The sequence below is a fragment of the Mycteria americana genome, chromosome 3 (genome assembly GCF_035582795.1).
Source record: "Mycteria americana isolate JAX WOST 10 ecotype Jacksonville Zoo and Gardens chromosome 3, USCA_MyAme_1.0, whole genome shotgun sequence".
Lineage (NCBI taxonomy): Eukaryota > Metazoa > Chordata > Aves > Ciconiiformes > Ciconiidae > Mycteria > Mycteria americana.
This window is the reverse complement of record NC_134367.1, coordinates 42562158-42589663: the sequence shown is the minus strand read 5'-3', so window position 1 is coordinate 42589663 and position 27506 is coordinate 42562158. Positions and strand designations below refer to the sequence as shown.

The following is a 27506-nucleotide window of genomic DNA, read 5'->3' as shown; positions in this document are numbered from 1 at the left end:
CGAGTGGGACAGAAACACGAACTGCTCGAACTACTGAAACTTCAGCTTTCTGCAGCTGGCAGGAAGATTCTCTGGGACCACCACGTGCCAACCCCTTTTCTCCAGCCTTTTTCTCCAGCCTTTTTCTCCAGCCTTTTTCAAGGTCTGGCTTGACAGAAAACCGGTCCAGAATCAGCAGTGGCAGCCCGAGTGTGGATGAGCATCCAGGCAACTCTGCAGCCACAACCACACCCCGTGGCAGGGGAGGGCGCTTTGCACGGTGCCACTGAGCACCGTGCAAAGGAGCAGCTGCTGGTACATCACCACTCGTGGACGCCATGTCAAAATCCATCAAAGAAAACCTTGGCCCTCGACTTCAAAAACCACATTTCTGGAAAATATGAATATTCTTTTTTGTTAATCAGAGTTAGGAAAGATGGATGGGTTATCCAACTACTCTGGTAACGTCCAAAACAGTGTGTTTTCAGGAAGTGCCGTAGGTTTTTAGCAGAAAAGTCTAGGAACTATAACAAAAAAGAAAAATCTCAGATAATTAGAAACACTAGTATTGGGAGTGATGGCTTTCTCTCGTTATGCTATAAAACAGAGAAACTCACCTTTACATGAATTTCCAGTAACCTCTGTTTTTCTTCCTCTTTTATACACGCTGTCCTCATAATATTTTTATAGGATGCGACAAAGAAACTATTTCAATAAAGCTTTTCTTTCTTCATATACTGAAGAACTATAACTTTTCATTTAGCCTTTTAAGATATGACACATCTTTTGACACTTTCTGACTCCCGGTACAAGGCAAAGGCAACTTCTGAGCTTGTGTTTTGGTTTTCCTTCTCCTTTTGATCTGTTTAGCTGAGCCCTTGTCAGTTGAGAAAAAATTTTTAACTCATACATTTCTGGATGCTGAAAAAAATTGCTTTTCAGTTACACCAGGACTGCTCCAGTTAAAAGCTGCAGCAGAGCTCTCTTTTCCACCATATAGGACTGGACTCTCTTTATCCTTTAGTCCTTTCTTGATTTGTCTATAATGCCCTACTTATCAAAGTTTTCCTATGATAAGCTCCCTTTAATAACTTTCTTATTTATTACTCTTTATGACTGTGGCTATTGGCCTTGATCAGTAACATAATCCCGTCTGCCCTAAAGATATCACTAACTCCATAGATAAAGATAAGCTTACTGGTCTTTCCCTTCCTTGGTCTTTACTCACTTTCCCATCTACTTAAGAGCAAAATCCACAAATACCCAAGTCATTAATTTTTTTTTTTTTTCTTTTCTCTGCTAAGATTTACATTGGCCATTTTGGATCTTTAAGACTGAAATACTGAAATTAAATTGTCATATTTTTTCATATGAATATGCTCCTACAAAGGCTAATAAGGAGTAGGCTAATTTGCATACTCAGCTAAGAAAATTTAAAAAATCAAATATCCTTGCATGGATACACAATAACACACATAACACCTTTTGCAACTGAATCTGGGTTTGATAGGTTCATTTTTCCTTTGGGTTAACATCAAGACAACATTTTGCCCAGTCACACCCATATTCATCTATAGAATTTAGCCGTAAGCCAATTCATATATAATTATTATTATTTCTTCCTAGTTCCCTTTAAAGTACTGTAGGCATAGTTTGCTTTGAAATGAGCTGGCCATTTTTTTCCCATTAAGTACATAAAATAATCCACTACTTAGAGCAGTCACTTCTTTTCTCTCTCTACTTTACACAGCACAGGTGGTTCTCATGACGAGCGAAAAAACGAGATTATTTTTCTCTCTTTTTTAATTAATCCGTTTTGTACCAAAGCCACAAGAAGGCAAAGATAACTTAGTCAAAAGGTTTTTTCTCTCATGACCTTCTCAGTGACAAGTTAAAATGAAAACTGCTTGGAATCGGAGGCTGGGTAAGGTAGTGAACTAGCCATGCATCGTTACAGGTTTGGCTCAATGCTAGTTCACATCAGACGTATAAATTAAGTTTGTGGTCTTGTCCTGAGCCTCATTTGTTCAAATCACAAGCTCCAAGAGGGCATGCTGTAAGTCACCCACGCAGGCAGCCAAGAGAGGCTGGTGGGTGCAGATGCCTTATTTCAGCTGTGGTCCTTGGGTCAGGCAGTCTCAGTATTTCCCACCAGCTCCTCATTCAGCCCCACTCTCACCTCCTCCCTCACCTCCCAGCCCATCTCCCTTCCAAAAATCCCCACTCCTTAAAAACCCCACATTTTTAGTAGATGAGCTTGACACAGACCATAGAAGAAACCATCTGCAATGGTTAAAATGGGGCAGTTTATGAGCAGCTGACAGGAGGAAAGTATCTGACAACCTTAAGTTAAAGTTGCTCCCCTGGCTAATATCATTGCTAATGATAATAATATTTAAAAAATCAAACACCTCACTGAATTATCACATCATACTACCTTTTCATACTGAACCGAGGCAAGCGAAACCTTTATAAGAAATTCGGGAGCCTTAAAGGCTTTTTCAAAGCGGGAGTTGCTGTAGTGGAAAGAAGAGCGTAGTGCTGTGAATTTCAGAGACATTGCCTCCAGGACAACACCGGGGTAGCTTTCACACAGACGTGTTGGAAATTCTGCCCAAACCAGCTCAGCACAAGTCACAAGTAAACTGTAAATAGACAGTAATTCAGAGGGAGGAGAGGGAGCAAATAGCCAAAGATATTAAGATAAACAATACATAATTATTCAAATAGACTAAAGATAAATAAAGCTGCATGTGTGTCTCTGTAGGCCCTGCGGGTCATTAAGGAATTAAGGATGCAAGTAACAAGGATTAAGACATTTTCAAGAAGCTGAATTTATTATTTACATTTGTCTTCACTGTAGTAGGGGATTTGGAAATTTATGGAAATGATGAGTGTGATATTATAAACATTTCCGAAGAAGAGGTACTGGAGCAAGTTGAGAAAACCGGAGCTGAAGAAGTTAAAAGAAGCTAAACTTCAGAACAGAGCAACTGGCAAGAGCCTGTAATGCGGCTTTGAAAAACAAGGGTGTTTCCCGAGACGAAAGAATTTCCCTGTTCCAAAATATGAGTCAGAAATGAACACAGGTAATGCCGACCCCAGGGCTGAGGATGCCCACTGTGTGCAACCATGAACGAGGTTAATTTGGGCATGCAGGATCAGGCCAGCTGGGCTGCAGCTCTCTCCCCTCAAATCTGCAAAAAAGTCCCAGCTAATTAAGGAAGCGGGAATTGTCAGCAGGTTTTCAAAATGCTTTTGACAAAGCTCCTCATAGCAGAGTGATGGGTCAAATGACAAATTGTGGATTAGTACGCTGCATTATAAATGGATTAAGCGATAGGAAACAAATAATCTTGGTACAGTCCTGTATGACAATGGTAAATGCTAAACCCCTGGTGACTTAAAGGTTAACCCTCACGTCTTCCCATTTCCATTACATCTATTTGCTCATCGTGAGGTTTTATTAAAAGGCTGCCTGAAGAAAAGGGGGAACATTTGCCTTCAGGAAAGCTGGGTTCTCCTTGGCTCTGCCACTCCCAGGACAACACTGCTAGGCTGAACAGCCATGCCAAGGTTCATGCTAACACATTATCCATTCTAATTTCTTACTATCGGGGACGTTATTTCACACCTTGCTGGCTGTGATTTTTCTTCTGCTGTGTCATCCTGCCACCTCGAAGCCTGGTCTGGGAAGCAGAGGAGGCGAAACACAGAATGCCCCAGGTCCGGTGCTGTTCCTCGGATGATTTTTCACAATGATTTAGAGAGGAGTGACAACATGTCGCTGAAGTTTATGCACGCTGCTAAGACTGAAGGGCAGCATAAATTATGGAAGATGGCGAGCGATTTCAATAGATCACACGTATACACCCCAGGCATGTAAAATGTAGTCTGCAGAATACAACATAACATGCGCGTAGGTGAAATAACAGTTTCTTGACATGAAATGGCATTCTCGTCGCTTGGTGGTTTCAGGAAAATTCAGTATAGCTCACAAAAGGCCTCCCTCCCACCTCTCCCAGGACGCAGGTAATGACACTTAAGCAAATAAAATAGCATGAGCCATGCTAGATAAACAGACCAACACACCGCAGGCAGTTTCAGACCTCTGTATTTGGCAGGCTGTATCCCCTGTGTGGAGATCATTGCTAAACAAGGGCTCTGATTCAGGTTTTGTTCTCGTTTGCCATAGCTGGAGTGACAGCTGAAGAGATCCTGGGAAAGCTGATGGAAACAGAGGCATGGGTGACATTAGGTATGGCGAAAGCATGAAGGGAAATGGGCCTTATCCAGCAAAACATGCATATGCCCATCCTCACTGCTTGTACAGGCTGCTTGCTCCCAGCCCTCGCTGTGTTCCCAACCTGCCCGGTGCCTCTGCCTTGCACAAAAGAGGCTCACAGGGCTCGAGAGCTTCCCGGCTCTCAGCCTGCCATGAGCCACCAGACTCATCACTTTTTCTTTGCAGTCTGAGCTTGCTACCTGACCACCTTGTCCCCCCGCTCCTCCCTTCCCCGCCCCACCGACCTGCCGCTCTTCCCTGGACTTACGGCATTGCCCCTCGCTAAAACACAGAGGTGCTGCCGGCCCTGCCCCATGGCAGATGTTGGTGAGCCTCCATGCTGAGGAGCATCGAGCAGGCAGAGCACCTTCTTGTGGGGTGCCAGGCTGGGGCAGAGGTGCCTCATAGCCAGACTCTTGAGGCTGCGGGTCCACGCAAGTCCGGGGTGCTCTGCCCTGTCCCCAGCCTCCCATTCCCACTCCTCTCTTTGCGTCAGTCCTGGTCTTGTCTGATCTCCTGGTCAGCTGGTTCAGGAAGTTAAGTCGGCAGAAAACTAATCCTGCAAAGAAATGTGCAGCCACTTCAGCTCCGCAACTGGCTTACTGTGTGGTCAAACAAACACCAGTGCTTGCCCGAGGGGCAAGTGGCAGGGGAGAGATGGTAAAATACAGCCAGAGGTAAGGATGGGACGGCAGCAGTGCCCATGAGGGCTGTTTGGAGCTGTCTCAGAAGCATACCCTTAGGCACCAGGCCTGCTTGCCACCATCAAAACTGAGGCTTGTTTGCGGCTGTGCAGCAATGACAGCCTCAGGTCGTGAAGGCGAAGCTTTGAGATGAAAACCTACAGAGTTTGGGCACCTCTTTATTTAGGAGGCACCTCTCTGTTTAGGAGCTCAGGGTCACACCTTGAGGCTTAAGCACTTGGGCCCTATGGGGAGTAGTGAAGTCTTTTTTGGATCTCCTTTACCTTCTGGTATTGCTGTTAAGGTCCATGTGCTGGATTTAAATAACCATTTTGTGATGTACATAGAAGAAACCCACACTCAGTGGGGAGAGTGCAGAGAGGATTATCGTTCTGCTGTAATGGAGACAGGATCACTCTGCAATGATGGTCAAGGTCATTCAAGGTCATCAAAGGATGATTTGAAAATGTTGCTTGCATTCTTGCCTGGGAGAGCAGAAAATCTGGAGTAAGTTGGGAAAGGAGAGGGAGTCTCACAGGCATTGCATGTTTCCACAGAGTAGCCCAAGCAGAGCTCCTGCTACATCATGAGGAAATGCTGGAAGAGCAGAAAGGAGCTGGCACCACTGCTGCCTTCCGTGGCCCTCTCCTCTGCCCTGTTCCTCTGCTGTCACTGCCCTCTCCTTCGCAACAGTGGGAGGCAGCATGGCCAGGCAGCATCCTCTGCCTGCAGGCAGACCTCTCTTGTACTGAGGTGAGACGCACAGAGGAATCTGTCCAAACCTCCTAGAAGGATAGAAAGTGGGAGCCACTGCCCTGTGCCAGTGAAAGAAATCTACCCAAAGCAATAGTTTTGCAAGTGGGGAGTAGGAAAGAATTAACTGCTTCAGTTAGGGAGGACTCAAGGGGAAGGGAGTGGTAGCTTGGGTATTTTTCATCTAGACAATTAGGTCTGATCCTCAGGGCAGTGGGTGTTAGGCCAAGGCTGGAAAACTTTCCCTAAACTCGCAAAGCACAAAGCTTCCACGCAGTGTGTGCTCAGCCCCAAGAACTTCCTGGTAACTCAGGTTATTGAGGCAGATTGTTGATTAGGATCCAAGAGAGGATTAGAAACTCTTTTAAGCATAAATAGTATTTGCAACTGTGTGAGTTAGGCAAACGGATACAAGGGAAATCAAACCTCACGCTTCAGGGCATAAACTGCTCTCTTGTGAGTCAGGATCAACCTTTTTTTCCTCTACACATACCATCTCATAATTAGCTAGGTGCTTGCTGTGGTTTTGATTTGCTCTGAAGCATCAGTTACTGGCCGCTGCCAGAGGCGCGATGCTGGACTAGATAGACCCGTGATGTGTTTCTGTAGGGCAACCCTTTTGTTCCCATATTGGCAAAGCTTTGTGGGAAAGCTTTGGTGATTCACGTCTTCAGCAGCTCCTGGTCTTACCAAACATCGGCCTCTCATTTCCATAAGCACTAAAGTCACTTTGAATTGCTATAGAAATAAAATAGCAAAGTTGCACGGAGGGTTATTCATCTATACGGTGCAGACAGCATTTATTTACTAAATGCAAAGATGCTTTTAGGACCTGCATGGGTCATTTTTGCTAGCAAGAAATTAATTATTTTCTGCATTCCATTTCAGCTGCGAAGAAGTCACACAACTTCCAGAAGGTTTTGTATTTTGAAAAACATGTATTTCTGTGTGCGTGTGCGTATACACATACATGTATGCATGTATATATATAAATATAAGTTGGTCCAATAAAAGGGTTTGAATTACTAGCATTTCCTTACAAATTAAAGGCAGGCAAGGACCAGTAATGCAGGTGACAGAGCTTGCACTAACAAAGTCTGCCTCTCCATGCTGCCTCTTTGATGTACCTCATCTTTGCCCTGAAGGAATTTCATTATCCTATGGTGAGCCGGTAATGAAATCTGTACTCAGAATCAAGCCTTCATAGAAAACGGTATCTTGACTCTTTGTTCTGTACAGACTAGCTGTGTGTGGTAGGAATATGTTTCTATTTGTGTGTGATCTGAGTGTACTTTGAATACTGATCTCCAGATAAAAAGGATAGAGATCTAATTTGACAAAATATTAAGTTCCTCTATCTTGCTTTATCTAACAAAATTCTGATGCTTATTATTGTGATGAACATTTGGGGCAATACTTGTAGTGTTCAGCATGTGTGAGAAAAATCTCTCTGTGGAGAATCGAATGGAGTGTCAAAGACCCTGATTTATAAAGAGTGCAGAGGGCTCTTAAGTACTATTTTTAGAACAATGCCGCAACAGATTTACACACAGAGAAAAAACCCTCCTCTACAGTCACTTAGGAGCAAAGTAGCATTTCACTGCATAATAATGAGGAATTAATTGCTCTTTGTCATCACTTTTTATGCAAATTGCCATAGAACATTTGCCCAGTGTGCATTTTACCTTTTAACAAAGAAAGTAGTCATGACAAACTAGACCAAATTTCATAAGCTAAAGACAAAAGTAGGCTGTACCATACATAAATTGCAGCTAGCAAGTCTATTCCTTTGAGGAACTCTATCAACTTCCCATGAAAGTCCATTAAAAAAAAAAAAAGAAAAGGGTTTCTTGGCCTACGCGTCTAGTTAAATTAAATTAAGTTCAATTACTAGACGACTGAAATTTCTTCTCATGGAATTTGCTTGTCACTCTTTACAGCCTTTGTTTATTTTGTTTCTTTTTGCTTGGGATAATCACCAAATGTCACCAATTTTTTGTTTCCTTACTGACCGCTTTCAAGTTTTTACTCCTATCATTATTGAATTTCAGACATTGCAGGTTGCCAGTTGTTTAAAAATGTTTTGTTGGACTTATATTTAAAAGTAAAAAAAATTATCAACCTTGTGTTTCACCTATGTTTTCATAACATTTATGTTTAGACTAAACAATTCTTCAGAGAAAACCAGAACTGCAACAGCTATGGAACAGCATTTCCTTTCAGTGTGAGAAAGAGAAATACATAATAAATCATCTTTGTTCTACATGAAGCTTTAACTTCTTAGTCATTCTGCAACTGACACTGCAAATTTGATGCAAAAATTACCTAGCTGGTAGACCAGGTCAAAATGTAGACGTCCTAATGGATTGCATTGTGTCAAAGCATTTTCTCCAGAAACATCTCAACATGTTTTCTTTTTCCTGAGAAATGTAGGAAGGATATCACTGTGCAAGGAGTTTCTGTCTTGCATGTGCAATGAATTCATTCAGTGAACTAGTGGGTCTTTTCAATCTCTAGTTTCTACCAACTTCAAACATAATAGCGAGTTCCAACAGAGTCCCTTTTCTATTCATATGCTATTCACAGCAGACCTTTGTAGCTCACAACTTCAAGTTAACATAGCAAAGAGCAGTTTTAAATCACTCCAGTAATCAGGGGTCATAATTATTTGCCACAGCTACACAAAAAAAAATCACACACACGCTGCAAGCCAATGCACTCCGCTTTCACCTCTAAGACAGAAAAATAACAGAGACTTGACCTCTGCCTTAAGTGCTAACACTTCAGCAACACTATCTATTAATCAAAAAATATATGAATGCCGCTTATAAATCCCTCTGCATGGAAAGAGCCATCTTCACCCTTACAGAAATGTATTTTCTGTCCCGGTCCTTGCTTAAAGTGCAAAAACATCCTGCAGCCTTTTTGAAAAAAGCAAAAGCAATGGATGTGAGAAGTAAATGACTCAAACGGTTGTTAGTTATGTGAGTGGAAACCCACAGATTCATTGGGGTCCCAAGTTCTTTGGTTAGTATTACAACTAAAAGCAAAATAAACTGCCCCTGCGAAAGCCAAAGCCTTCAGTATAGTACTGAAGCACTCCAAACTCCCCTCAGAACTGCACAGTGTCAGGGATTTAGCCCAGAACAAGAAGTCCAAAATACTCCACCATCTACTCCAAGGCCATCAGAGGCAGTGGGAGCCACCATGCCAGTACAGCCACTGTGTCCCTGCTGAGTGCCAGTACATCTGCATCCTCCGTGTTCCCCACCTGCCCTCCCACCAGTCCTTCTCCAGCTTCTGTTCAGCCAGAAGCCATCCCTGACCGCCACAAGCCTTCTTACGCTCCAGTCATGTTTCAGCTACATGAAACACACGTTATTATTAAACTACACAATGATTAGACTTGCCTCTTAAATTTTACATTCCCACATGTTGCTGCGTGCCACTTCCCAGCCCTCCCTCTGAAGGCACACTGATGGGCACCTTGGCCATGCCCCATAACACAGCAGCGTCTACCACCACCGGGCTCTGCCGAAGCTGGTGGCTTTGCAGTCTGCTTCCTCCTCCCCTCCATCTCCACTGCCCACCCTCAGTGCCCCAGTCTCCTCTCCCAGTCCCACCAGCATTGCATTGTCTTCACGGCTTCATGTTTCCCACCATCTGCTACATCCTGCGTGACTCATCACCAGAAATACCTCCTCAGCTGAAACAGCAGCATGCTCGGCAAAGTATGCCTCCTCCTGCAGAGGCAAAGAGAGTGTGCAGCCGCCGTGACAGCAGCCCGGCACCGAGGACCAAGGGAGAGGTCGCCAGAGGCACAAGTGGCAGCTGGGCATGCAGTCAGACATCCCACCACCACTGCCAGTTCTGAAGAAGCTCCTCGTGACTTCCTTGTGACAACAGCAAGATGTCCTCTGCTGTGGCTTGCACAGTCCAGCCTGGAAGGAAAGAAATTTATTTGCATGAAGTCCCTGTTACAGTTATCCACTGAAAGCAGAATCATGGGTGCTAGAAAGTCAGAGCTGTTACCAACTCAGTATCTTTGTGAGTAATAATTACCTCAAGGCTTTTACTCTTAATTAGTGGATTTGGGTCTAGTCAGCCACTGGTGCATGTGCATAAATTCTCATTGATGTTAAAGACTATGTGGAGTAGAAGACTCCTTAGAAATAGTAATTTCTCCCCAGGGAATAGTTTTTTTTCCTTACCCATCTTCTGTTCCTTCCCAAAATCACAACTTTGAATTAAATCTTGCCAGATTACTGGTGTCCTGTGACATGTCAGAACTGGGACCTAGACTGCTCAGAAATATCTCTGTGCTCTTGAATGGAAAAAGTCTCCCACCTGACATTTACTGTCTAGAGCACAAACACCGCTCTGTCACATCTGGATTAACCTCCACATGCCCTCCTTGTTCTCCAGTCCCAGATGTTTTCCCTCCCTCAGCAGTGCTCAAGAGAAAGGAGCTTTTTTCTAACCCTCTTGTGCATCTCTTGATTTGCAGGAGGACAGCCTTGCCAAGGCAGATGCTTCGTCCGCGCTTTCACAGTTTGCTGCAGACATTTTCACTTTTCTGGATAACTGTAAAGACAGAGCACTGTTGAAAAAGTGGATTAGAAGGCTTTTGAGCAAGCTGAGCTAAAACAAGGTTGAGCTTTGTCCACAATTGCCCTCAAACGACTTTTGGAGCTGATTTGCCCACACTGATTCTTAGTGATAGGGGAATATGAACTGAGGTTTAAGTATATCATTACGGATGTCCTTGCTTTTGGAAGCAGACTATGGGATCATCCTGAACTGCAGAATCAGGGAATTTGCCAGATTTGACCTTTAGAATGGTAAAAAATTAATATAGTTTTACATTATATTTTAAAATACAATTCTAAATGCAAATTCGAAAATGTTACTCACAAATTGTAAATAAGAATGAACATACCAAGTAAAAAAAAAAAATTGAAAGCAGTAAAAGAGCTGATGAAGATCTCAGAAGGCGACACCGATTCAAAGACAAAATGGGCAAGGACAAAGCCTTAACCTTGCTGGCTATCTCCAGGACTTGCTGTGGGCTGTGTTTGGACTGCCTCTCACGGCACTGAACTTCAAGACACCAGAAGGCAGTTAGGATTGTGATTGCTCTGGGGCTGACAAAGTCTGACCTCCTGTAGAACCAATGGGAAGAATAACCTGTAGGCCATTCATCCTATCTGTCTAGCATAGGTGTTGCAATTACTTTTCCCAAATTACTATATGTAAAACCAAAGTCCAGCAACCCCAGCAAGCAGGCGATCTGGACATTTTACTTCTCTTTTTTTGAAAAAGATAAACACCAGAGAAGACCCTGTCTTTTCACTTAGTGACCACAAAATGTTTTGGACATCATGCGTAAACCTTAATGATTCCTGACCCTCGATTTCCTGACATACGAAGTCAACAGCTCCTTAAATTCCCTTTCTATTATGTTATCGGCATCTATTTTTTTAAAGGTCAGTGCCTGCCATTTTTTCCTGCCTTGCTTCCTGACACTATAATTTTAGTCCCAGCAACAACGCTTTGTTAATACTTCAACATATTTCAAATATTGTATCTCACCAGCTCCTCAAACTATCACGCTGGAGATCTGATGCTCTGTGCATGGCAAATGTTCCTTTGTGGAGCTTTTGATGTGATGTCAAGCCATGCTGCGGAGACATTACGTTGTGGATCTTTGATACCACGCACCATGACAATGTGTCCTTCGTAGCCGTCACAGCCACTGACTCAGGGCGTGCTGTTCGTACTGTCAGTGCTCCTGGAAACGCAATGTACCTGGGGTGTGTTAGAATCTGGTTGCAACAAGACATATGGTGCCTGGAGTATAATCAGTAATCAACTGTGAATTTCTTAATCACTGCAAAGAAAATGATGCAATTTCATGAATGCTACCTGCACAACCCAGGAGAATATGTGCATAATTATCAATAATGACTCAGATCTGTGCACAGGACCAGGGCTTATCCAGGAAAACTGATCTTTTTCACCCAAATGCTGCAGGGTAAAATGTACTGCGGAAGGAAATGACAATTTCCTCAATTAAAAACCGCAAGATTTGTCCTTGTTTTTCCTTTTTCACTCGTTAATTACCACTGTAAAGATCAAGTTGCATAAGATCCACTAACATGTTGCTCATTCATAGAGTCTCCGAGTCAGCGTGGTTGAAGCCGAGACTGCAACAGAAGTTGTTCTCTGCAGTACTTTCATCTCTTCCTGTAGCATGTTAAATTAGGAATTACCTATCACCAGGAGAAAGCAATTTGTTTTTATAAATACGTGATTGAAATACCTTGCAATACACAGAGCTCTCCAACAAGTGGCACTATTAAGACTATTCAAGTTACAAGATTGATATGCAAATGAGATCTCAGAAAGGGATGTCGGGACATGTTTTACAATATTGGATTCCATTTGAAATCTTTTAAATTTACATATGAAATATGATTGAAACAGGTATCTATAATTCAGATATGCTGGAAAGTTTTGTGTTATCCATAAAGAAAACACTGAAAAGTAGGTCGACTGCCATAAGCTCAACCAGGCGGTCCTCTCTAAAGGGATGAAGTCACGGCAGCGTGGAGAAACCACCTAATTAAGACATTAGTAAAGGAAACGTGTAACCAGGAAATTTGTCCATAGGGTTGAGCTAAAACCAGTTGTTGAATGTGTGGATGTAGCCTTTTCTCGAGGATAGTGTTGCAGCATTCAGCGCCCTCAAGTATTCATGGGATAACTTCTAAATTGTACCTCTTCACATTTATCCTCTTCTAAATTGTACCTCTTCACCTTATTTTGTTGTCGTTGCTTGACAAATTGTGGATCATTTTAAGAGACCATACATGACATCTCTTCAAATAATTGATATTTGTCTGTAATATATGTTTGGCTGTAGTTCAAGAAAAATGGTCCAGAAATAGTTACATACACAAAAATTGGAGATAGTTGATTGCAATAGAAACAGGATCAGAGTAGATTTGTTGCTGGAATATAAGCAGTTTGGGAATGAATTGGGAAGCCAGTGCATTAAAATGTAAAATACATGACATAAAAATAGCATTTTTAAACAGTAGGTTTCATTTGGCTAGTGTAATATTCCTCCTGTCTTTGAAAATCAACTCTGTCAGTTTTTCCCCAGTTTTCTAGTGTTGTATAGAGATACGACGACCATAATAAAATCATGACCTGAATGATATACAGGAATCTCAACTCTGTCTTCCATGATGAGTTGGTCACAAAATTATTAATAGTATTTGGGTACCAAAAGCTGCATAGAGGTGCTTGCTGAGCTTTCAAAAAGCTTATGTGCCCAATCCCTCCTTGGCTCTATCTTCTTTCACTCTCTGCCTAGCTCCGTCCTGCAAAAGCGTGAGCTGGTTCATGCTGAAAATTTTATCACAGGGTAAACAGAATAATAAAATCTAAAATGGACGTTTTCACTTTATGCTTCCTTTGAGCCAAATAGTAACATTCATTTTAAAATGTCGGCCACTAAGATAAATGGCAATTATTGTGCCTTTCAGAAATGTGCGCTATGGGCAGAGGTGCACACAGAGTGCTTTGTTGAGATTACTTTTTGGCCGGCTTTGACTACCTGGAGCCGTATCTCCTGTAGCGTGTTGCAAATAACAGAATATGTGCACTTTGAATGCAGTGGCATAATGGGCATGTAGCGTGCTAACTAAAGCATTACAAATGCTGCATGGCTTATTTTTATCTCTCCGTCCTTCTCAATATAGTATTTTTATCTCTCACGCCAATACAAAATTATTTTTGTGTCTCTAGGAAAAACAAGGCAACAAGGAGACTCAGTCCTGCTAGCGTTTAAACACATGACAAGTCCCCTTACACACTGTGGGACTTTTCACGTCCTTAGCTCTATATATGTCTGCAGAACCAGAACCTAAATGGCACTTGTGAGCAAGGCTTTATATGAACATTACTTGGAAAGGGAGAGTGAAGTTTATGAGTCAAACTCTCCAGTGAGGTGCTATTCTGCAGCCACACATAGCTAGGAGAAGCAGGGATAAAGTGCTACCGAACTGAAATGCTTTTCACTTTACACAAGCGGACAACCGTGCAAAATGCAAGCCAGGGGAGAACTATGCTTCTGAAAAGGGACAATATATTTGTTGTTACATACAAAGAGTTGATTTTGTGTTGGCACACGGTATTTGCATAGCTTCCTGTAGTTTAGTAGGCTTTGAAAACACAGGTAGCCCAATGGAGCTGCGGCAGTTCCAGGAGAAGACATCAGTGAAATAACTTCACAGAAATTGCTCCCCTCTAAAGGATATGGTAAACACTATGTATCATCTGTCTGTAGTGAAAGGGGGAAACAGAGGATGAAAATGTACAATAAAAACTGACATAAACACAGAAAAAATAACAAACATGCACATGTTAATTACTGAACGTGCTTTTGTTAGCAGTAGGTCACCATCATTCCTTATTGACATTTACTGCAACGGCAATTTCTTTTTCAAGACCACTGACCCAGGAAAATGTAACCCCCTAGTTATCCAGCGCCCTTTAATTAGAGATGTCTCCAGAGATAATCTCACTCACGGCCCCTATTGTGAATCATTTATTTTCTAACTTTCCTTTTTCTCAGCCGTCTTTCGTCTTTATGCTTTTCTGTCCTAGCCCGGCTGAGTAAGTCGGGCTGGTAGAATGCAGCTGATTCGTTTACCGGTTCTCCCAATTGCATGTCGTCTCTCGTGACATTTGGGGTCTCGCTCCCAAGCGCTGGCTGCCGGCACCGGCGCGGCCTGCGGGGATCCCCGCTCGGCACACGGAGCCACGGCGCCAGGCCTCGGGGTGGGAACGGGCTGGGAAACGGGCACCTCACGCCGGCCGAGACGAGGCAAAGAACAAACAGCCCTCTCGCGCTGGGAACCCTCGACGGGGCTGTGTTTTTGTTTTTAGTCCCGGGAGCACTTATCTATTCTTGTGATGTTCGGCAGGGCTGACTCATGGCTGTTGGACGCCTGCGGTCAGCAGCGCAAGTAGGATGAGGTTTCTCCGGGGGTGGAGCGCCTAAAACATCCCCCGGATCAACACCGCGGCTCCGCCGGCGGCGAGGGGTGACCGGGCGGGTATTTTTTGCCCAGCCCATCGCACTCTGCCCACAGCCGCCCCTGCGCGCCGCGCCGCCCCTCGCCCTCCGCACGGCCAAGCCCGGCGGCGCTGGCGGGCCGCGGCCTCCCCCACGCGTGCACGCCACACCTCGCCACGGCCAGGGCGGCGGGGAGGGGCCGCGCCGGTGGGCCTGCCCGGGCCGCCGGCGCCGCCACCCCCGCCGCCATGGCGGCCGGCGGCCCCGCGCGCCGCCACAGCGGCCCCTCGCGGCGGACTACGGCTCCCAGAGCCCCCTGCGGCCGCCGGCGCGAGCCCAAACGCGGGGTCCGGCGCCAGCGGCGGCACGAGCGCGCACACGCGCGCACACACACGCGCCCCCCTCCCCCCGGGAAGAGCGGGAGGGAGCGAGCCCGCCCCGCGCATGCGCCCGCCGCTCCCGGCCGGAGGGGCGGGGCGGGTGGAATGTCAGCGGCGCCGCTATTCGCGGAGCGGCCGTACGCCGCTTTCTGTGCGTAGGGGCCGCGGCAGGCGAGGCGGCGGGCGCTGCGCCGTTGGCGTAGCGTTATTGTGAATGGAGCGGGCGGCGGGGCGGGGAGGATGATGTCAGCCTGCGAATGTCAACAATGTAGCGATTGAGGGGCGGGGGCGGCGCTGGGCCGGGGCGCGCGAGGCGGCGGCGGCGGCGGCGGGCGCGGGCGGGCGGGCGGCAGAGCTGGGCAGCAGCGGCCGCGGCAGCAGCGCAGCGCCGCCTTCCCTTCTCCGCCTCCGCCGGGCTGCCACCGCCGCCGGCCCCGGGTGCCGCTCCGGCAGCGACACAGCCGCCGCGGTGCCGCTCCCCCCTCCCGCCTCCCTCCCTCCCTCCCTCCCTCCTTCCCACCCTCCCGCCGCTGCGGCTTTCTCTCCTCCTCCGGCCCCCCTGCCAGCCCCCTCCCTCTCTCTCTCTCCCTCCCTCCCTTCCCCCCTCCCCTCCCTTCCCCCTTTATTTTTCTCCGCAAGACTTTGGCTCTGGAAGCAGCTGGTTCAAAGCAATCGCCATGTGATGAGCGTCTGGGTCGGATTTTTTTTTTTCCTTTGGGGGGGGGAGGGTGCAGGTTTCTGACCGCAGGGAAATATTAATAAGAATTTCCGACACAACAGCAGCAGCAACAACAAGAGCAACCCCCCCCCCTCCCCAAACCTCCTCAGCCGTAACAGCCTTCCCCCCCTCGCCCCGGGCCCGCTCCACCCCGGCCCACGGCCTTCCCCCCCCCCCCCCCCCCCCCCCCGGCTGCAGCGAGAGGGGCGACCCCCGAAAGTTGCGCGGAGGCGAGGTGAGTGCGCCTGTTCCGCGGCTCGGCAGCCCCGCCGGGGAAGGGGAAGAACGGGGGGTGGGGGCCGAAGTTTGGGGGGGAGGCTGGACGGGAGCGGGGGGCAGCGTGGTTATTCCCCTCCTCCTCCCCGAGCAGCTGCTGCGCGGGGTTAGGCGGGGGGCTGCACCCCCGCCCCCGGCGCGGCCGCGGGCTCTGCCGGAGCGCTTAGTGCTTATTCCTTCAAGTGGGAAACACGCGCGTTGCGTAACGGGCAGCGCGCGGCAGGCGCCGAAGTGTGCGAGTGTCCCCGTGCGCCTCGGCGCGCGCTCCCCTGCCCTGCGCTCCGCACCCCCGGGGCGGGCCGGGACCCCTGGGGCAGCCCCCCCCCCCCGCCAAGGGCCGTCCCGCCGCCCTCCCCCGGCCCCGCCGCCGCGGCCACCTGCAGCCGCTCGGGGCAAGCGGGCACCGCACCGCGCCGGGCGTCCGCCGTCCCCTCGGTGTCCCCCGCCCCCGTTTTTGCAGGTTTGGAGGGAGATGTGAACTCCGATAACAGTTTCTTGGATCATTAAAACGTAGCGTGTAGGCAAGGCAGCGCGCCGCGAAGACGCTGGCTGTCATGAAAGACGCTAAGTGTGAAATCATGCCTCTCCTTTTGTGGAGCAGGCTATTTTTGTAATGCAGCGGGTGTCTTGCTTAAAACGCCTCAGTTATCGTGAGATCATTGTGCCCTTGTTGCTGAAGCCCCGGCAGCTCCGGAGTAAACCGCGTTTTTCATTCTTTAGTAATAAACGCGAGGCAGGGATGACATCTTATTAGAATTACTCGTTAGGGTGTTGGAAAAATTGGGAAATTACGGTCTTGCTGTTTGCTCTAGTTGAAGCCGTGTCCGTGTTTTCGTGATGAAAGCCCATTTTCGAAGAGTTTGGAACAGTCGCTAAACTTGTGCATATTTTAATTTGGTATTCTGGGGCTCGAGCTAGAAACAAGTTGGATTTTTCGGGCTGCAGATTGTCTGAGATTCTGCTGTAGATGGTGGAATGCTCTGCAGCTTGAAGAGGGTGGTGGTGCTTGGGTAAATTGCCTTCTTCAGGTATGTAAATACTGAAATTTGAGATAATTGCGTTTGATGAGATGGGTAGAATAAAACTATAAGGTTGTGTGTTAAGCTGTTGTCTACGGGGCTGTTGTAGCAACAGTCTGAAACCGGTGGTTTAGGGGTCTTTACATCTGACAGAAAGAAAATTCCGCTTCAGATGTGGGCTTGCTCTTTTAAAAGCCTGTGTTGCCTTTTGTATCCACCCGCCTGCCGCCCGTCACTGGGATCTGGGCACTTGGGCAGCAAAATGGATCGGCGTTGTGCTTCCCTGTGGTGTATTGAACCTGTGCTTTCAGCATCGTTTTTCGCATTTGACTCTCCAGCTTCAAAGGCTGTCGTGAAGGTGCTCTGCAAGAAATGGAAGGAAGCCGTGACTAACTGGAAAAGTAGAGGACTGAAAAATCAGGATCATAGTTCTAGTTTTCCTGCTAGTTTGCTCTGTAACACTGGATGAGCCATTCAAACAGATGTACGCCGGTACGCTGAGCTGTCAAGTGGGCAAGAAAGGTCCCTAGTGATTTTGCAGGTAGGGTGGTTGTCAAGATATTTAGAGATCGTGTGCAGAAATGCTCCACAGAAGTAGAGTGTGCGTTTCTGGGCAATGCTGGGCAACTCTGCTGTGTAATTTATGCTTAAACAACTACATTTTTTGAAAACTTTTACAGTTGTGAGGACTGGATGGGAAAGGTGCACACAGAAGGTGCACGACTGATGCACATGCTGACAGGTCCCAACTGGTTAATCATCAGCAATTGTTTATGCCCAGATATCTCACACTGGGAAGCAGTGCTAGGACAGGTATTCCTAGTCCTTTTCTGACCTGGAGGCACATCTTGAATGTGTGTTGGTATTTGTCATGCACGTTGGCAGGATGCGCTGGTGGTGTAGGTGGGACACCCTCCTCTCCTTCCCTCTTTGCTTTCTGTCATTTATTTTGCAACAAGAAAACGTTGGGTGGTTCGCTCTTCTGTGCTGGGCATGAAGGAAAGTTAGAGATAGCACCCGAGTTGCTAGCTGAGAATAACGGTCCAAATCCCAATAAATAGGCATTGACATGGCGCTCCTAATATGAGGAGATTCTGGTAAATCCTCGACATTGTAGAAGGCCTCAGAGACTCATTGAAATTAACGAGTTTAATAAAATCCCCGTACTGTGTAGCAATCTTGCGTATCTCTTTCTGTGCGCACTTAATTAATGACAAAGAGAGCTGAAAATAAAACCCTATATAGATGATGTGTAGTGTGGAATATGTGATAGAAGTTGCTTGCCTTTGCTTATTTTAAAACTTCCATTGCTTGATTTTTCTGTTCTGAAGTGCAATAGCTATTTTTCTTAACGAGGCTGCGGTGTGATTGCCAATTAGTTATTTTCCTTAAGGTTTTCTCTAAAAATATCACTAGCCATGGAAAAAAAAAATATCAGTGATCACTGGGGTTTTTTTTGTTTGTTTGTTTTAAAAATCCAAGAAGAATAAAAAGAGGTGTTTTCTCATTGTGTGCCTGTGATACTTGTCTTGGTTAGGACTTCACATACACAGAGATAAAGAGGAGACCTCTTAGAGTGTAGCTAAGAGACGTTTATGGCACTAAGCTGAAAAATGAGATGTGTAATATTAATATATGTGAAGTAATAATTTCAGTTGTAATAACATTTTTATGTAATAAACTGTTGGTGTAAATTGAATAGCATTTATTGTGTGACGTGAACAGAATCTCTTGTGATTTTAATTTAGGTAGTATGAACATGGTTTATATATTCAAATCAAAATGTACGTGCCTTTTTACTCGAAGGAATGCTCTCTGAATGGCTTCTCGATTTACAAGTTGCAAGAACATACCTGTAGTGTTTAGCAGATCTGACTTACGTTTTAAGGCATGCATGCTTCCGTCTTTCACCTCTGGGTCTGAATTTCCAGCTCGGCTCATTTTGGTTGTGATGGTCTTATTTTAGTGGTTCGTGGGTTGAACTATGTTAGGGGAAATATACCAGTCATTCTATTAATGTGTTGAAGAAAATTTGTATTTAAACTTAAAGCTTTCTCGAAGTCCGAGTTAGTCCTGCTGCTTTCAGTGTTCCTCCTGACTACAAATGCTTTATGAGAATGTCAAGAGAGTCTGTCTGATACTGCAGTTCTTTACTGATATTTGAGGAGGTGCCTAAATGATTTTGTTGTAGCAGCTGAATGGACACTAGATTTCTACCCCCAGTAACTCCCTAAGGTTTTCCAGAATAGTGCTCAAAATGCTTATTCGGCTTTTTACAAAAAACGGTCATCATTCCTTTAAATTCAGCCAAAAGACATTAACCTTGGCAGCTGCCTGGATATTACGCATTCATTTGAAGCTTGCATCAAGAGGATGTAAAATGTATGAATATAGCCAGCTGAGTTGCAATGTGTTAGTTTTGCTTGTTAGTTAGGCAGAAACATCTTTGTAGTGCATTGAAAAGAGCACTACTTACTGTGCCGCTCTTGGACTATGAATTGTAATTTTAAAGCAGGCGAGCGGTGGAATGCATACAAATGCCTTTGTGGCCACTGATGGACTCGAAGCTCCTGAGTTACTAGAACTAATGGTATTGATCAAAGAGCAACCACTTGTTCAGAACAGGTAAATAAAAAGAAACAAGGGAATAAGTTTGGAAAAACCTTTATGCTAAAAGTTTACATGTACAGCAGAACTTCGATCCATCAAAAATTGGGCTCAGAAGACTCCTCTGCTTGATTGTATTGATCTTTATGCAGAAAGAGCCACAGCAACAACCTGAAGAACACCAGCTGCGCTGCACTGGCATCTCAGCAGATCGATAGACATGTCCCCGTTTGGCTTGAAACAGGTTGCCTGCAAAAAGCTCCTAAGGTGGAGGGGGCTGCCAGGCGTGCAATCCCTCCGTGCATAACCCCTCATCCCTCCCCGATCTCCCCTGCCTCTGCTCCCCCTTTGCTGTTTATACCTGCTTGGTGCAAACCTGCCCTCCAAGCAAGCTGGGATACTTTAGATTCAGTGCCTCAAAGGAAGAAGAGAAGGAGGTGGTGGTGGTGGTGGCTGCAGGGGCAAGAGGCACTGGGACCTGAGGTATGCTGTTTTCTTCTTCTTTTTAGTGTGAAAGGTGACCTAAAAGGGTCAGATCCTCCCAGATTTATTCCCAAGACCTATAATTTGCATACAGCTTGACCGATAACTTTCTCCGCTATTGTATCAGCGGAACAGATGCTTGAAAAGCTGTTAGGAATGAAAAACCTGGGAATTTCCAGTTTACCCCTAGTAGGAGTTGAAATGGAAGCTGGAAGCTTATTTTTTTGCTCCTGAGCTTTGGAAACACTCAGCTGGGCTGTGATGGGTAGATGGGTTTTGGTGCATAGGTTCAAAAGGAGTCTCCCCACTAAGAAAAACAGGAACTGTTTACTGCTTGTCACCGTGCAGGGCTTCTGGGCTGTGGAGCAGCAATTTTGTTTTTTGAAAAGAGGAAAAGCAGTTATGTCTGTTTAAATAAACAAAATGACCCTTGAGACTTAATCATAGCTACTTATTATAGCTGACATCCACTGAGGGTGGTGTTTTTTTTTTTTTTTCTTTATTAGTGATCGCTTTAAAATTTCAACCTGAACTAGGAAAACAGGAACTGTAGGTGTGGAGGTGTTCCTTTACCCCGATTTGCATGCAGCCTGTTTTTTATTTAGTGGGTAGGTGTGTTCCGTGTATGTGAGAGCAATTGAACATGTCAGCAGTTTCCTACAAGCTGCTCTTGCTGACTCACGTGTCTGGTGCAGCTTGGAGCTACCCTCGCTATAAACTATCCACAATAGGAGGCGCAGGCAGAGAGACCGTCAGTGCCGAGCCGTTGTTCAAAGGTTATTTTCAGTTCTCCGGTCACTGCTTTGCTGTGGTGTTCTTTCCCAGTAATACCAAAATACACTGTCACTTTGCCAGGCTGCTGTTCTGCTAGGTGCATAGTGTAAAGTAGAAATTCATTGCACCGCTGCGGAGGTTGTGCTCGAAGTGCATCTAGATGCTACGGATGTTCAGCAGGACTAAACCTCTGGGGTTTATTTGGTTTCTTTTTTTGTGAATGGGACGTTACCAAAAAAAAAAATCCCCCCCGAGCATTGTTCCTAATTTGGATATGGCAAGTCCAGCGTATGAATTGTATTTTCCCTTGCCAATTGCAAGCTGTACAGTCTCCTACCTTCCACCCCTTTTTATGGCAGAAATCTTCTTTAAAGCCAGCAAGGAATTGTGATTAAACTTTAAAAACCTGGTTTTAGCTATCTTTAGTTTTCAGAATTTTGCTATTTCTTAGCCTGGTTTTTATCTCCTGTGTGGCAATAACCCTGGCCGTTGGCGTGAAAGGATTCCTTCATTTGCATGAAGATGAAAACTTACGCTCTTGTACAACTGCTGCTTTATTTACAGACTCTATTCTGATTACTCATAAGAATACTAAAACGATAGCTTCTGCTGACTGATGATTTTTAACTGATCTTCTTGTTGTGGTTTTTTTTTCTTCCCTCCTTTCTTTTTCCTTTCTTAGTTGATCACAAAAGCCTTTGCAGAAGCGGAGTGAATTATCCATCTGCAGTTCTGGGTTTACTGTCACGGAGTTTAGATTCGTAGTCGTCTTTTGTGTATTTTTCTTCTTTTTGTGGAATGGGGTGAAAAATAAGTGATCTCTAAAAGTGTGATAAACAAAAATCAGCTGGTATAAAATGGGCTTTAATAACAATAAGGTGAGTCCTTGTCACTTGTTTTGTTTTTAGTCAACTACTTCGACCAGTAATGAATAGAAAACCACAGTGAGAGCTTTGTAACACGTGAAGAAAATGGGTGTTCTTGGTTTCCGCCAATACAAATGACTCATCAGTATCAGTGGGGTTTCTACTTCTAATAATAAAACTGTGGAAGACCTTTACAACGTGTGGTTTTGGCCCCTACTTTTAGTGAAAGGTTGGAAAATATTACTTTGAGCTTTATTTTTTTTATTTTTTTTTAACTTATGGAAGCTTTAGTGACTTGCTGTGCAACAGTGAAAGATCTCGTACCCTCCAAAAAAACCTTAATTGTACCACTGCTTGCAGTGCTAAAATCTTCCCCTCTCCTGTCTCCTCAGTGTTTCGCGTTTCACCGCAGTGAATATTGCCGACGCTCAGCCTCGATGTCAGAGATGCGCATCTGGAAAATATAATCTATTTATGTCGGGTGGGGGAAGACTTGGCACGCTACCTCATCTTGCCGAGCTGCTGTTCTCCACCTCTCTTCCACTCCGGTAAAGAGAGGACAGTAAGATTGCTGAGTGACCTGTATTGCTGTTTGGGCTGGGGTCAGAGGATCCGGAGAGGAAAATAGACAGAAAAGAGGAGTTGAAGAATAAACGACAACTGCAGGATGTGTCTGTCATTACCTAGGAGGAAACGCATGTCTTCCAGTACTGAAAGTGATACTGAAAAAAGGGCAAATCAGAAAGTGATCTCTTAAAATTCTTCTCTTTCTCTCTCTTTTTCAAGTAATAGTTTTCAGATGTGCTGGCATCCTCTTAGCTGTTTACCTATGAGGCTGAAATCTTTTTGTAAAGACACTGCCCCATGTTCAGTGCAACGAAGCAAGCCCTAGCGCATACTGCATTTTGTTTGAAACCGTACCTTGTAGAATGCGAGGTTATCTTGTTTTCATGTAAGCAGAACATGCCCTCCATGCTGTTATAGTCTATCAAATTTTAATTCTTTCATGCAAGGTATTCTACTTTTAATGGTAGTCCAGTCAGCGTCTCCTGATCTGCTTCATTAATATATAGTGTTGCTGCCTGCTTTCAGGTTGCCTGTGTTTTTATAAGATTTAAAGACTATAAATGAGGCAGAGCTAGTCTTTTCTTCCCCGTTAGAGTGAAAATTCCAACACTTATGAAACCTCTGTGTTTACTTTCTCTGCTGTTGCAATATTTATACTAGTAAGTTATTCCTTATAAGGATGTGATGGTTCTTTGTTTCTTACTATTCTATTTTAAAAGGAGAGCGTGCTTTTTACAAAATCCGTTCTGAGGCAGATCCTCATTAAATCTAGACCTATCCCAGCTCCCTCAGTGTCAGCGGGCATCTTTTACCACTAAATATTTAAATATATTTATGTAGTTAATTTGGACTGTGCTGAAATACCTTGGATGTGTTTGTTAGTTTCTTGTATAACCAGACTGCGACGGAGAATCTTTGTCTTGTACATTCTTACTGGGAGAGGCGCACTAAAAATAGAGGCGCAGAAGCCTGTGGAGATATAACTTTGAAACATGTGAAAATCCAGTTGTTTGTTACATGGCAACAATAAGAGAGATTTTACTATTCTCAGATCGGTATAGCAGAAAAGGCCAACTTCCAACTTAAGGGATTTATTTATGGACAGTTCTTACTGAAGTTCACAGAAGAATAATCGGTAAGGACTGCAAAATACGGTGTCAGTGGTTATTCAGAGTTCAAGAGGACATAGGTTCAGCGCTCTGATTTCAGCTTGTCTTTAGAAAATCTTGCCATCAGAAGTGTCGTGAGGGTTGGGTCATGATGAATGAGTAACGCGTCTAAATCTCATCCATGTTCTCAGCTCTGCTGACTCGGAAACGGGACTTGTGTCCAAAATCACTGAGGGCTGGACCTGTGAAGGGCAACAGACACTGTCGCTACTGGATTTTGAGACTGTGATTCTGCTCTGCATCATCTCCTCTCCTTTCCTTGCGCTTGCCCTGGCACCTGTCTTATCCCACAGCGGGCCAGCCCTGAGAGCTAAATTGGCAGAAGGTTATTCATTGTACGTGTAGGGTTAGTTTTCTGCTGGTTGAGTTTACTGCAGGGTCTGGCGAGGACCTGGGTAAGGGATCAAATGAAACCAAAATTTGTTAAAAGACCTAGAGCTGACCATGGGACGCCTGGCCCCCAAAGCGCAACGACCATCACGGCATCATGCCCCATCTCCTGAAGGTCACTCTCGTCTTGCTTTTGCAATGCAGTGGTATTGCAGAAAACCATTAGCAGCCTGTGCCCAGCCAAACCTCTAGCTTGGCAGTAGGAGCTTGCTGCCAGGGCATGAGAGGTTTGGGCCATTTAATTTTGGCTTGTGTTTGCAACAGGCAATTGAAAGAAACGTTAGAGGAAAACAGAACTCAATCAAGCAAGTCTTCTACGTTAACAAAATGCAAAAGTACTATCTTCTGCAAATATTCAAATAACTGTTGTTATTCCCACCTGATTCGGGTTGCTCCTGGCCTGATGTGACCGGGCCATGTCACCTATCTCCCAGCTGTGATGAGCTCTTGTGAATTTAGATTTTAAACCTAAGTTATAGCTGAGGAGATGAGCAGACCTGGTGACTGTGGAGAGTTTTTTGAAACAGGTGGCTGCAATCCTAGACCCTCAGGTCTTCCTTGCAACCTTTTACCACTCTGGGGATGATGGCAAGCATGTGCACTTAGAGATGTTGACTAACGGGTTCAGCAGATGATCAGAGTGGCTTGAATTTGCTCAGGTGAAGAAGGGAGTCTAACCTCATCCTTCATAACAAGGGGGTGAAATGAGGAGCTGGTAACCCCTTGTGCTGCTGGGTGGAAACAGGAGGTCCTGCTTGGCCGTGCACTTGTTGGGCTTTGCAGAGCTGATTCAGCTTTCCAACCTAGCACATGTCAATTTACCATTTTCTTAGCCCTGGCTAATTTTCTAGACAAGTTCATGAGTAAGATCACAAGTCCAAAGAGCAGCAGAGCTAAAGCAGGAGGGAGCAGTGGGAACGCGGGGCATTTGCCTTTGCCGAGTGGCAAACCCAGATCACCTCGAGCCGTCGCACGTAGCTTCACCGTGCGTGGCTGCTGGAGCCAGTCGGCTGTTGTTTGGGAGGGGGACGGCGCTGCTGCCGTTCTCCTGTGTTCCTGAGCAGCACCGGTGGTGTTTTTATGCAAAGCTGAATGCTGGCCATGCATATTAGGCAAACTTTGGGCCAGAACTTGACTAGCAAAAATGAAAGCGTCTGCAGACTTTTGGTTAGGTCCCACTCTTGAGCTGGGAAACCTAAATTCTGCTTCAGATCAACTTCAAGTATCTGCTGTGCCTGAGGTACTTCTGTGTGTTGAACCTGTAACCTGCCAAATGCTTCTGACTCTACTCAGTGATTTAACTTCATTTCCAATCCCTTCATTTCTTCCTGTAACTGTTATTAAATGTGTACTGAGGGGAAGTGTGGCGCAGAATTCTTCTTACTGAAATCCAAATTAATTGATGGTGTGAAGTAATTGTGAGGCATGTCAGTGAGCTAGCCCCGATGTAAAACTCACGGTAAATTATAAAATTGTCGCCTAGTTTGTCATAGCTGGAAGTTCATGGGCAGTGCAAATATAAGCACTCGGCAAGGAAATTTTGTTTGTCTTTTTCCCCTTCTTGTTCCTCTTCGTTCGTCTTATTATTAGACTAAAAGTAGAGTCAGTGATTCATTCAGTAATCTGTTTCTTGGACAGTTAGTCATCTGCCAATTTGCGTTAACTTTCCACTTTGTTCAGAAAGTGAGTAATGCTCAATGCACTAACCACTAAATTCCAAGCTTAAAAAGCTGTGAGAATCATTCAAATTGTCTCCAAACTTTCTCTGCAAAATTTTTACCATTCCGTAAGATCAAAGCAAGTAAGGCCTGGCATGCAGTGTGGTACAGCTACAGTCCAATTGTTTTGTCTAGCTCCAGTTATTAAAGCAAAACACAAGGTTACAAATGTAATGCACAAGTTTTGTTGTACACCAACCCATGTATTACTTAATCAGTGTAATGCTTCTTGTTTTTCTTCACAACTCCTACTTTCAATGGATAAATATTGCCTCCTTATTTCCCTTGCCTCCCTCCCCAGACTGCCACGACTTTGTTAATTTGTATTGTTCCCTACCTCAACAAATTGTGATGCTATCAAGACTAATTTAGTCAAAATAGCTTGCAAGGAAAGCTGGAATTGGTATTAGCTGCCTGCTGCAAATATTTCTGGTGCTTTTCATGATTCTTTTTGGTGGGAAAAAAAAAAAATGATTGTGCTGTTGAAGTGTTATCTATATAGAACTTGAAGCTGTAAAGCCTTCCTGTAGCGATCGGGTAGATATTTTGATCTCAAGGTGATGCCAGTCATTTCTGAAGATGAACACAGTACTTGTTTGAATCACTTGAGAATTTTTTAACTATTTTCTTCTTTCTTATGGAAACTGGAGTAGCGTAAAGAGTAACAAGGTCAGTAATGTCACGGGAGAACTTTATAGGACCAAAGTCTTTACAGTCTGCTCTAAAATAACATGAAAGGGCTGACTACCGCGCTCAGCAGCAAAGGAATTCAAGGTGCAGGAGAGACTTGAGTGCTACGGGGAGGGTGTGTGTGCATGGGTGTAGGGTGAGGTGGGGGTGGTAAACATGGGTACCAAAAGTGGTTTGCTTGGCCCGACACTTTCCTTGTTCCTTCCACAGGCACCTGTCATCCTCCCCTGCAACTTGAGTCCATTTCTTGCAGCGAAGTCGTCGTTTCTCTGTGTAGTTGTCCTGTGATGCAGGTGGTTTTAGGGTGTCCCCGGTGCCACAGTTCTGTAAACAGGCAATGCAAAAGCCGGTGGATGGGAAGGAAAAGCCTTTAGTTGTAGGGTCTGTAGGCAGCCCGTGGTGTAACGGGGTCAAACCAGAAGTCTGTCATGCTCTGCTATTGTCAGAATAAGAAAAAAATGGTATGGTCTTGAGGAAAAGGTAGGGGAAGATTAATTTCCTCATTCCTAGAATCCAGTTCCAGTCTGTGTAAATACCCAAAATGTCCTGGTAGCCTTGTTCCAGTGTGAAGAATTATGGCTTCTGAAAGGTTTTTCCTTGCAGTCTGGCTCTGCACACCAGTGAGTTTGAATAGTTTGGTTAAGCTTTGGACAAACAGCCATGCTGGGGATGCTTATTTGAACACCAGCCTTTGAGATTTGCCCATCCTGATTACCTGCAGATTTTCCAACATCAGCAGTGTTAGTTAATGCGCTTACCTCTTTAGACTGATTGCAACTATCATATTTCAAAAATTACTTGTTTCTGGTTCGGTCTTAGTTTCAGGTGTTGAGCTTTACTTTTCAGGAGTGATTGGAATTTGAAAATTTCTTGGATATGTCTGCTTCTCAGTTGGCTCAAGTGTGAGCGGAGCTTTCACCTGCTTTTGGTTGAAAGGCATCCAGGAGCCAACCTGTATGAGTGCTGCTCCCCTGCTTGATTTCCAACAAAAAAATTAAACCACGTTGGATTGCATATGGAGGGACCCAAAAGCTGTACCAGAACAGCCTGAGAAACTCTCT

General features: G+C 45.1%; 1 protein-coding gene and 1 long non-coding RNA gene across 4 annotated transcripts in view; one reads left to right on the top strand and one right to left on the bottom strand.

Moving 5' to 3' along the window:
- Positions 1-2907: 2907 nt before the first annotated feature.
- Positions 2908-13200, bottom strand: LOC142408197 (uncharacterized). Its single transcript, XR_012775213.1, has 5 exons — positions 11293-13200; positions 10182-10284; positions 9399-9641; positions 5232-5432; positions 2908-4823 (listed from the first exon to the last, which is right to left on the bottom strand). It is a non-coding gene; the product is annotated as an uncharacterized LOC142408197 (long non-coding RNA).
- Positions 13201-15473: 2273 nt separating this feature from the next.
- BACH2 (BACH transcriptional regulator 2) overlaps positions 15474-27506 on the top strand; it is a 190917-nt gene continuing 178884 nt past the window's right edge. The window contains exons 1-2 of one of the 3 annotated variants that reach the window (XM_075498377.1): positions 15474-15862; positions 15952-16121. The gene's annotated coding sequence lies outside the window, so the exon portion shown is untranslated. Of the gene's footprint in view, positions 16122-27506 lie in introns of all 3 variants that reach the window. The other 2 variants (XM_075498378.1, XM_075498376.1) reach the window with 2 other exon arrangements.